At 38.3% G+C, this 12105-nt stretch overlaps 1 protein-coding gene and 1 non-coding gene across 4 annotated transcripts in view; one reads left to right on the top strand and one right to left on the bottom strand.

The window, feature by feature from the left end:
- Positions 1 to 12105, top strand: part of NETO2 (neuropilin and tolloid like 2) — an 81723-nt gene that overhangs the window by 44819 nt on the left and 24799 nt on the right. The gene's annotated exons all lie outside the window — the stretch shown is intronic.
- Positions 5992 to 6064, bottom strand: TRNAM-CAU (transfer RNA methionine (anticodon CAU)). Its single transcript has one exon. It is a non-coding gene; the product is annotated as a tRNA-Met (tRNA).

Below are 12105 nucleotides of genomic sequence, written 5' to 3'. Positions count from 1 at the left end.
GTCCATTTTATATATACATATATACCACATGTTTATCCATTCATCCATCAGTGGGGCTTTGGTTCTTTCGCTATCTTGGCTACTGTAAATAATGCTGAGATGAACATAAATCTTTTTAAATTAGTATTTTCTTATTCTTTGGATAAATACCCAGAAGTGAAATAGCTGGATCACGTGGAAGTTCTGGTTCTTAATTTTTTGAAGAGTCTCTACTGCTTTCCATAATGTCTGCAACAACTTAATGTTTCCACCAAAACTGTATGAAGGTTCCTTTTCTTCACATCCTCTCTAACACTTGTTATCTCTTATCTTTTTGATAATAGCCATTCTGACTGGTGTGAGGTAGTATCTCATTATTGTTTTGATTTGCATTTCCCTAGTAATTAGTGATGTTAAGCACTTTTTCACGTGCCTGTTGGCCATTTGTATGTCTTCTTTGGAACAATGTCTATTGAATACCTCTGCCCATTTTTTAAATCTAGCTCTTTGTTTTTTGGTTGTTGAGTTGTATGTGTTATTTCTTGGCTATATAATTTGCAAATATTTTCTCCTGTTCAGTAGGTTGCATTTTCATTTCTTGATGGCTTCCTTTCCTGTACAAAAGCATCGTAGTTTGATGTAGTCTCACGTTTTATTTTTGCTTTTAATTCCTTTGCCTGAGGAGACATATTCAGAAAACTGTTTGCTAAGACCAAGAGCAAAAGTGTACTGCTTGTTTTCATCAAGGAGTTGTATGGTTTCAGGTCTTGCATGCAAGTATCTGATCTATTTGGAGCTGACTTGTGTGGGGGGGGCAGGTTAAGGTAGTGATCTGGTTTCATTCTTTCTCATGTGGCTGTCCAGTTTTCCTTGTGCCATTTATTGAAAAGACTGTTCTGTCTCCATTGTAAGTTCTTTGCTTCTTTGTTTTAAATTAGTTGTTCATATATGTGTGGGTTTATTTCTGGTGTCTCCGTTCTTTTCCATTAGTCTCTGTGTCTGTTTTCTGCCAATAACATGCTATTTTGAATGCTGTAGCTTAGTAATATAATTTGAAATCAGGGAGTGTGATACCTCCAGTTTTGTCCATTTTTCTCAGGATTGCTTTGACTATTTGGGGTTTTTTTATGTTTCTATGTAAATTTTAGAGTTTTTTGTTCTGTTTCTGAGAAAATGTCCTTGGAATTATGATAGGAATTGCATTGAATCTATCGTTTGCTTTAGGTAATTTGGACATTTTAATAATGTTAATTCTTCAGTCCATGAGCACAAAGTATATTTCCATTAATTTCTGTCTTCAGTTTCTTTCAACAATAATCTTACAGTTTTCAGTGTACGGGTCCCATACCTCCTGGGTAAGTTTATACTTAAGTGTTGTATTCTTTCTGTTGTGATTGTAAATGGGATTCTCTTAACTGCTTTTTTGTTAGTTCATTGTTAGTATATAGAAATGCACCATATTTTTTTATATTGATCTTCTACCCTGCAACTACTATATTCTTTTTATTATTTCCAAAAGGTTTTTGGTGAATTTTTTAGAGTATTCTATGTATAAAATCTTGTCATCCACAAGTAGTTACAGTTTTACCTCTTATTTTACAATTCAGGTACCTTTTATTTCTTTTTCTTGCATTATTTCTCTGGTTAGGACTCCCAATACTCTGTTGAATAAGAGTGGCAAGATTGGGCATTCTTGTCTTGTTCCTGATCTTACAGGAATAGCTTAAAGTTTTCATCACTGAGTATTACATTAGATATAGGTTTACCATATATGGCCTTTATTATATTTTTCATACATTCCTCCTATACCAGTTTTATTGAGAGTTTATATCATAAATGAATATTAAATCTTGTCAGATGCTTCTTCATCTGTTGAGACAGTCATGGATTTTATCCTTCGTTTTGTTCATGGGTGTATCATATTGATTAGTTCGTGGATGTTGAAACACCCTTGCATCCCTAGGGTAAATCCCACTTGATCATGCTGTATGATCTTTTTAATGTGTTATTGTATGGTTTGCTAGCATTTTATCGAGAACTTCTGCATCTGTGTTCATCAGAGATACTGGCCTGTAATTTTCTTTGAAGTGTCTTCCCTGGTTTTGCAGTCGGTGTAACGGTGGCCTAATGGAATGAGTAGGAAGTATTCTCTCTTCTTCAGTTTGTTGGGAGAGATTGAGAAAGATAGGTATTAAATCTTGAATGATTGGTAGAATTCACATGTAAAACCATCTGGTCCTGGACTTTTGTTTTGGGGGGGATTTTTTATTATTTCGACCGCTTTACTAGTGATCAATCTATTAAAATTTTCTGTTTCTTCATGGTTCAGTCTTGGAAGGTTGGATGATTCTAAGAATTTGTCCATTCTGGGTTGTCCGATTCGTAGTCATATAGTTGTTCATAATATTCTCTTGTCATCCTTTATATTTCTGTGGTATCCTTGTTATTTCTCCTTTTATTTATCAGATCCTTCTCTCTTTTTTTCGTAGACTAGCAAAAGTTTTGTCAGTTTTGTTTATCTTTTCAAAGGAGCGTCTCTGAATTTCATGTCTTTCCTATTGTCTTTTTAGTGTCTATTTCACATATTTCTGCTTTGGTTTTTATTAGTTCTTGCCTTCTACTAACTTTGGACTGCATTCTTCTTTTTATAGTTCGTTTAGATGTAAGATTAGATTTGAGATTTTTCAAGTTTCTCGGGGTAGGCCTGTATAACTAACTTTCCCTCTCGGTATTGCTTTCGCCGCATCCCCATAGATTTGGTATGTCATATTTTCATTTGTCTTCATGTATTTTGTTTTATTTTTGGTGATCTAATTCTTACTCTGTAGCATTTGTTTAGCCTTCACATATTTGTAGATTTTCTCAGCTTTCTTCTTGTAGTTGATATCTAACTTCACACTTTTGTGCTCAGAAAAGATACTTGATATAATTCCATTCTTAACTTTATTAACGTTTGTTTTGTGTCCCAACATATGGTCTGTTCTTGACAATACTTCATGTGCGCTTGAGACAAAAGTGGATTCTCCGTTTGGATAGAATGTTCTGTGCAAATCTATCCAGTCCTTCTGGTTTAATGCGTCTGTGTTAAGTGCATGTATATGAATAACTCTTATTATGTCTTCTTGATGAATTGTCCCCTTTATCATTATATAATGTCCATCTTTGTCTCTTGTTACCTTTTTTGGCTTGAAGCCTGTTTTTTCTGATGTGAGTTTGGCTACTCCTGCTTTTGCTGGCTACCATTTGCTTGGAACATCATCTTCCATCCCTTCACTTTAAGCCTACTTGTCTGCAGAGCTGAAGTGAGTCTCCTGGAGGCAGCATATAGTTGGGTCTTGCATTTTAATTCACCCAGCCACTCTGTGACTTTTGATTGGTGAATTCAGTCCATATACATTTAGCATGAATATTGATAAATGAAAATATAGTACTGCCATTTCATTTTCATTTTTTGTTTTCTGGTTGCTCTGTATGTCCATTGTGGTTTTTTCCTTATGTTTCTGTTTGGAGCTTTTCTGGGATATTTTTTCAGTTTCATCTTTTTATGTTCTGTTGTTACTATAAAGTTTGTATAAAATGTCTCATAGTTAAAATAACCTTTTTTCTGTTGACAGCATCTTGCTTTCACTTGCCTATATGAGTTCTGACCTTTTCCTTCTCCCCTTTTATGTTTTAGATGTCCGATTTCCTCAATTATTTCTTGTTACAAGTTTGTTACCAAATTGAAGTAGCTATAAATTATTTTTATAAATTATTTCCCTTTAACCTTTTTTCTATGATACGTCTAATATTCTGGTGTTAGAGTTTCAGTTTTCTCTGTCCCCTTACTCAAAGTTGTGTATACTTTTTCCTTCTCATTTCGGGTAGAAGAGGTCATTTCAGCGTTTTTTTGTAAGGCAGTTACAGTGTTGATGAACTCTCTCAGGTGTAGTTTGTCTGGGGGAAAGCCTTTATTTCTTCTTCATATTTGAATGATGATTTTGCTGAAAAGAATATTTTTGACTGGCAGTTTTTATCTTTCAGTATCATGTATAGGATATGCCACTCCCTGCTGACCTGTAGAGTTTATTCTGAGAAACCTGCTAATAGCTTACTTTGTAAGTTAACATCTTCCCCCCACCCCCACCAACCCCTTCACCACCACCACCCACCCACCCCCCCACCCACCCCCCCACCCCCCCACCCACCCCCCCACCCACCCCCACCCCCCCACCCCCACCCCCGCCATGGCTGGCTGCCTTTAAAATTCTTCCTCTGCCACTGAGTCTCAACAGTTTTAATATAATGTGTCTTGGAAAAGGTCTTTCTGCATGAGGTAATTAAATGTTCTCTTAGTTTCTTATATATCCAGTTCCTTCCCCAGTTTGGGGAAATTCTCAGCTATTATTTCTTTAAATAAACTGTGTGTTCTTTTCTCCCTCTGGTTTCCTTCTGGTATACCCATTATCCTAATGTTGCCCTTCCTAATTGACTTAGATAGTCCTCATAGAATTTCCTCATTTTTTGGTCTTAATTCCCTGCTTTTCTACCTGTATCATTTCTAGATTTCCGTCTTCAAGCTTCCATACGGCCTGCTGTCTTTCCAGTACTCTTCATCTCATTTGTTAAGTTCTTCAGCTCCAGAATTTCTTTTCTAGAGTTTCAATCACTTTTATAAAGTATTACTTCTGTTCACTAAGTTTATTCCTGAACACGTTGAACTGCCTTTCTGAGTTTTCTTGAAGCTGGTTGAGTTTCTGTCTGACGGTTCATTTGAACGGTCTATCAAATCTCATTGTTCTGAGACAGAGTTTGGTTTCCGGAGAACATTCATTTTCTTTTTGTGATACCATGTTACCATGGTTCTTCATTGTGCTTGATGAGTTGTTCCCCCTCTGGCACATTTGAAGTACCAAACATCTTTCTTTTTTAGTAAAGCTTCCCCCAGCCCACCCTACTTGATTTTGATTCTAGGAATTCTACAGGTTAGAAATCAGAGGCCTTTCTCTAGGTTTTCAGTAGGTGGCGCTATAGCACAAATTTTGGTTTCTCTTACCTGCGCTGCCTCTGGTTGTATTTGAGAGTTGGCACTTTCCTTGTCATTTTCTCTGTTGTCATTGTGCCTCAGTGGTCTTTGGTGCCTTGATGCTGCTGGCATCGACGCTTGGGGCACAAGGATCACAGGCACTTCACCGCGTTTGGGATCTACCGAGGTGCAGGCTTTGTTACTGTGGGAGTAGGGGAGGGGGAAGGGGAGCTGGAGAGCAGGTATCTCTGCTGTGACCAGCATTGCTGGTTTCCAGGCAGCACCACTGCGGGTAGGAGGAATGGTGCCTTTGGTTGTGAGCGCCACCGCAGCCAAAAGGCTGGTGGTTCGTGGACCACCTCCCCTGCTGCGGCTTCTCTGGGATTGCTGGCTCCGCCATAGCAGCAAAGCGGTGCAGGCAGTGATTCTGCCGTTGCCTGGATTCCACCTCCTGTTGGTGTTCCATTGTCTTTGGTATAGACATGTGCAATTCTCCAACATCCTGGTCTGCTGGGCAGAGTTGAGTTATGGATGTTTTACTGGTTGTAGACTGAAGGAAGAGACAGAGGGAGCACTTGAACCATCATTAAACTGACGTCACTCCCTTTTTCCATGTTTTCTTTTAAAATTTTTATAGTTTTCACTCTTACATTTAGGTCTTTGATTCATTTCAAATTAATTTCTTCAGCTTCATTCTTTTGCATGTGAATATACAGCTTTCCAGAATCATTTCTTGAAAAGACTATCCTTTCCCCTTTTAATCATCTCATAACCCTTGTCAAAAATCAGTTGTCCATATATTAATACATGTGACAGTCTATTTGAGAGGCTCTTTATTCCATTGATCTATTTGTCTATAGTAATGCCAATTACTTTGATTACTGTAGCTTTTTTTTTTTAATATTTATTTATTTATTTGGCTACACCAGGTCTTAACTGCAGCATGTGAGATCTTCAGTCTTCATTGCAGCATACAGGATTTTTTAGTTGCAGCATGTGGGATCTAGTTCCCTGACCAGGGCTTGAACAGGGGCCCTCTGCATTATGAGTGCAGAGTCTTAGCCACTGGACCACCAGGGAAGTCCCAATTACTGTAGCTTTGTAGTGAGTTTTGAACTTCAGAATCTTTCAACTCTGTTCTTTTTCAACTTTAACTATTCAGGGTCCCTTGAGATTCCATGAATCGATAGGAAACACAATGAGCCTGTGGATGGTATCATCATTTGTTCCTTACTAGTGTATAGATATGGAACTAATTTTTGTTGATTTTTGTATCCTACAATTTTGCTGAATTAGTTTATTTGCTCTGAATGTATGTCTGTGTTGTGGTCTTTTCAAGTTTACTATTTGTAAGATTGTGTAATCTGCCAACAGAGATAACTTTATAGGTTCCCTTCCAATTTGAGTGCTTTTGTTTCATTTTCTTACCTAATTGCTCTGGCTAGTACACTATATTAAACAGAAATGGAAACAGACATTCTTGTCTTAGTCCTGATTTTAGGGGGAAAACTTTCTGCCTTTACCATTGAGTATGATGCTAACTGTGGGGTTTTCATATATAGCCTTTATCATATTGAAAAAAATGGTCTTGTATTCCTGCTTTATTGAGGTTTTTTTAAATCATGAAATGGTGTTGAATTTTGTCAAATGCTTCTTCTGATTCATATGAGTTGATCGTGTGAGTTTTTCCTCCTTCATTCTGTTATTGAGGTGTATTGCATTAATTGATTTTTATATGTTAAACTATCCTTATATCCCACTTGATCCTCGCGTTAAAATGTTGCTGAATTCAGTGCTAGTATTTTCTTGAGGAATTTTGCATTGATATTCATAAGGGATGTTGGGATATTGGTCTGTAGCTTTGTTTTCTTGTTGTTTCTTTGTCTGGCTTTGATATCAGAGTAATGCTGGCCAATAAATGAGTAAGAATCGATCCCTTCTCTTCAACTTTTTGGAAAAGTTCGAGGACTGTTGTTAATTTTTCTTATGTGTTTGATAAAGAAGCCATCTGGTCTAGGGCTTTACTTTGTTGAAACATGTTTGATTACTGATTCAGTATCCTTGCTATTTAGAAATCTCTTGAGATCTTTTTTCCTTTTTGTCAGTTTTGGTAGATTGTGTGTTTCTAGGAATTTGTCTGTTTCATCTAAGTTAGCCTATTTTTGGTATACAAATTATTCTTAGTATTCTTTTCTAATTCTTTTTATATATGTGCAATCTATACCATGTCCCAACTTGCATTTCTGACTTTAGTAATTTGAATCTCTAATCTTTTCCTTAGTCATTGTATCTAAAAGTCTGCCTAGTTTGTTGATCTTTTCAAAGGACCAAGATTGGTGTTTTTTATTTTCTCCAGTTTTTCCCCCCTCTATTTTATTTATCTCTAATCTTTATTGCCGCGGCCAGCACAAGCAAGAGTCGCACCTGCACAGGGAGAGAACGGAGCGTCCCCGCTAAGAAAAATAAGAGAGAGACAAAAGATGGGGTTGAGAGGATCAGCCCAAAATGGCTGATACCTTGCTTTATTGTGCTGCAGTATATATAGGGTAAAGTACGTGACTTATGACATTCACAAGGTTGTTTTTAATCTCAAGATACAATCACTAGACCCTTACCATTGTATACAGAACACAATCAGATAATCTATCTTCTATGAAGTATACTTAATAAGATAATCTATCTTCTATGGAATGTTGCCGAAACCAAACATCTTGGAGCCTTAAGGGCTATAAAAATTCTTGAGGGTGGCGGGACAGGGAGCTTAGGAACATGTCCTAGGGCTCTGCATACCTGCTGAGCAGCTCCCAAGACTTAACCCTTCACGGGTCGTCCCCCGCAGCTCCCCTCTCTTTATTTTTTAAAAGCTCCATAAGATGTCGGTGTTGCAACATGTTTTTATGTATTAAAACTCTCATATGTAGAAATTCCTTAACAATACTGCGAATAAGACAAGGAGCTAGACAAATTATGATAAGCACAACAGTCAGAACCGCGCCCACAGCAATTATACTTCGCCACAGTGAATGAAGGCTAGGAAAGTTAGAAAATAAATTTTGTAAAAAATTATCGACAGTATCAGCTATATTCAAAGTAGCTTTTGGAGAATTTTCAATGTTAAGAATTTCATTATGCAATTGTAAAAGATCTAGAGAAACATTAGTATTAAACCAAATTCCTTGTAGATGTTTTTTCACCTTATCCCACGGAAAATCAGATGTATTGTAAGGCTTTTTTGTAACACAAATCCATTTATAATTAGCATGGCATTGAATTTTCATGCGAAATGTTTTACTATTATAACTTGTTCTCCTTTGGCAACACCTCTAATGCAATTAGTAAGTATGCAATTAGAACAATTTAAATGATAAATATTCAATGACAGCGTTATTTCCACATGGCCTTGTATCAACATGAATGGGTAAGGGACACAAGCTCAGGGATATAAAAACCCCGTAACTCCTACATTACTATATTTACTCCCACTAATATTGGGTTGTAAATATAGGCTATTACCATGACCAAAAGCAGCCAAAAGTTTCCACAGTTCTGTCTGATATATAGGAGCAGTGTTTACAGAGAGAATGGGTGGATGCTGTCCTCGATATTCGGGGAAATCAGGTGTTCCCCCAGGTGCCCAGTCCCATAAAAGGGTGGCATTGGCATTGTTGATGTTGTACACCGATGCGACCCGTGCTCGACATAAAGTCCAAGGAGTATCTATTCCTATGCCGATGCTTAAATGTTTGTCGCAAAACGGAATGTCGAGGGGTCCGGCTCCGTCACGGTACGATCTTTTTCCGGTTTTTTCATCAATGCCAGAAATAGTCACTCGAGGGTAGGATATATCAGCTGACACCTGTATACAGTGAGGATGCTGTGATTGATAAGAAAAGCACATAGGATATTGCGTAGTAAGACCATAAAAGGAGATATTGGCTTGCTGAGGAGAAATGTGAATATCTGATTTTCCTCCTAAAAGACTTGTATCATTGACATATACAGGTACTATTTCTTTGAATCATAGGCGGATCGGGAATGTATGCCCAAAAAGCCGCAGCCGCCCCGTTTTGTATCCGCTGTAACAATAATAATAACATGATCAGTATATTTGTAGGCGTCACCGGAGGTTGTACATGAGCCTCATTCCAAGCATGTCGCATCAACGCCTCAATCTGCCTCTGGGTAGGCAGCTCACTCGTGGGCTCGCTCAGTGTCATGCGATGCATTTGATATGTCAGGGAGTTCCTCCGCCGCGCGTACCAGCCTTTCCGGAATCCAGCGCGGCGCTTCGGCATCCTGTGGAAAAACACAAACATGCCCCCGTCCCCATATTAATACAGGGTCTGGCCCATACCACAGATTGGTAAGTGGATCCTTCCATCGTACAAGTGGTTTTTTGCATGAGGATCGTTCTCCCCAAAAACGCTGGGCTGCTGAATTGCCTTCTGCGTCTAAAGTTAAAAAATTTAAAACATAGAGAGCATGATTTAAGGCGTTATGCGGTGAGGGGCTATACAGTTCATTCCCCTTTTTTTGTTTTAATAATTGATGTTTAAGGCGTTGATGGGCTCGTTCCACAATACCTTGTCCTTGTGGATTATAATTAACAGGAATTCCTGTTTTATGATGAATTTGAAAAGAAAGACAAAAACGTTGAAAAGAACGGCTAGTATAACCAGGTCCATTATCTGTCTTAAGGGTGTGTGGGATTCCTGAAATAGAAAAGCAAAACAGCAAATGTTGAATACAGTGACGAGTTGATTCTCCGGTGTGAAGGGAGGCCATGAGAAAATGGGAAAAGGTGTCGATAGAGACATGAACATATTTAAGACGCCCAAATTGGGGAATGTGAGTGACATCTGTTTGCCAGAGATGATTAGGGCGTAAACCTCGAGGGTTGACACCATATTGAGGAAGAACAAAGAATTGAGGACAAGTAGAGCAAGATTTAACAATTTGCCGTGCAGCTTCACGGGAAATCTTAAATTGTAACCGTAAAGAATGACTATTTTGGTGATGTAAGTTATGAGATTTTCGGGCTGCATCGATAACTGATTGAAAAAACCCTCGTTTAGTAAGAACGTCCGCAGTGTGATTGCCTTGTACGAGGGCACCAGGAAGGGTGGAATGTGCACGAATATGCCCAAAGAAACACGGGTGTTGGCGACGGTGAAGAACCTGTTGAATCAATGTAAATAAGTTAAGAACTTCAGGAGAGGTTGTGCCGATAATTGGAACAGTTTCAAGCATCTGTAAGGCACCGACCACATAGGAGCTGTCTGTAAATAAATTGAAGGAAGTGGGTACAGTTAGCAATGCTTGATGGACTGCAAATAATTCAACAACCTGAGCAGAAGAAAAACTGGTATGTGCGTAATAGGTTTGATGGTTAATAATTAAAGCTGCAGTTCCATTAGAAGATCCATCTGTAAATATAAGTGTCGCTTCGGGAATGGGTTGTCAGCGAACTATTTTTGGAAAAATAAAGGCATGAGAGCTAGCAAATTGTAACAATTTATCAGAAGGATAATGATGAGTAATCCGTCCCAGGTAATTTGCGAAAGCTTCTGAAAATTGAAAAAGCCAATCTTGTTGTTCTAAAGCATAAGGAACACAAATGAAAGGAGGTTCTATACCAAAATATTGGATGGCCTCATGACGTCCTTTTGCTACAATTTTTGCAACAAGCTCATAGTAAGGGAGCAGATGTTTAGTTGGAGTAGCAGATAGATATATCCATCGCAAAGGTTTATCTTGATAAAGAACCCCTGTGGGTGCTCGAGGGGTAGGAAGTATATACAAACCCCATGATCGTTGGTAATCACAATAAGTAATCTGTTGTTGTCTAATAGCTTCTTCTATTGATTGTAAGGCTGATCGTCCTTCTAGAGAAAGTGTTCGGGGTGACGCAGGGTCAGGGTCACCTTTAAGGATGTCAAATAATGGCTGCAGGGTATAAGTGGGTAGTTTTAAATAAGGGCGTATCCAATTAATGTCTCCTAGAAGTTTTTGAAAGTCATTTAGAGTTTTTAAATGGTCAGTCTGTAATTGTACCAATTGGGTGTTATAAACACGAGGGTATAAGGAGAAACCCAAATAATTATAGGGAAAGTGAGTTTGAATTTTTTCATCAGCAATGACAAGACCATTAAGGCTTAAATGTTTTTTTAGAATAGAAAAAGCTTGATACAATAGATGTTCGTCAGCATGAGCTAGTAATATATCATCCATATAATGAACTAAATATAACTGAGGAAAACGCTGACGAACGGGAGCTAATGCTGTAGCAACAAATTTTTGACATAACGTAGGACTATTAGTCATTCCTTGTGGGAGGACTCTCCACTGATAGCGTTGCATAGGCTCTTTAAAATTAACAGAGGGCAAACTAAAGGCAAATCTTTTACAATCTTGAGGTGCAAGAGGAATAGTGTAAAAACAATCTTTTAAATCTATAATAATAATATAGGATTTATCAGGTATAGCGGAAGGAGTGGGCGACCCAGGTTGTAGGGCTCCCATATGCATCATTGTTTCATTTACCTTACGAAGGTCTTGTAGCAATCTCCATTTTCCAGACTTCTTTTTAATAACAAAAATTGGGGAATTCCACGCAGAGGTAGAGGGTTCAATATGCCCAAGCCTCAGCTGTTCCTGCACCAGCTGTTGTGCGGCAGAAAGTTTTTCTTGTGTCAGGAGCCACTGATCGACCCATACCGGTTCCTCAGATTTCCAATCAATAGGATCGGCATGTGTCACAGGAGAATCAGAGGTCCCTAGGAAAAACACCCCAAGCCTTTTTGATCTTGATTAGATTTTAAATCAAGGGGTAAAACGATGCCTTGATGTTGTTTACCTAAACCTTGGTTTGGAAGTAAGCCCTGATCTAACATCAAATCTGTTACGGTGGGTGAAGGACTATATAAATAAACACCCATTTTGCTTAATATATCACGCCCCCATAGATTAACTGGAAGATGGGGCAGAATATAAGGTTTAAATTGGCCTGTATGGCCATCTTTATCCCTCCAAGTAAGAAGGGATGAACTTTGTTCTGGATTGGTAGTTTGGCCAATACCCTGAAGAGTGGAAATAGCTGTTTGTTTAGGCCATGTAGTAGG

This window comes from Ovis canadensis, chromosome 14 (genome assembly GCF_042477335.2).
Source record: "Ovis canadensis isolate MfBH-ARS-UI-01 breed Bighorn chromosome 14, ARS-UI_OviCan_v2, whole genome shotgun sequence".
Lineage (NCBI taxonomy): Eukaryota > Metazoa > Chordata > Mammalia > Artiodactyla > Bovidae > Ovis > Ovis canadensis.
Note: the sequence above shows the minus strand (reverse complement) of the source record. Positions and strands in the feature narration are given on the sequence as shown.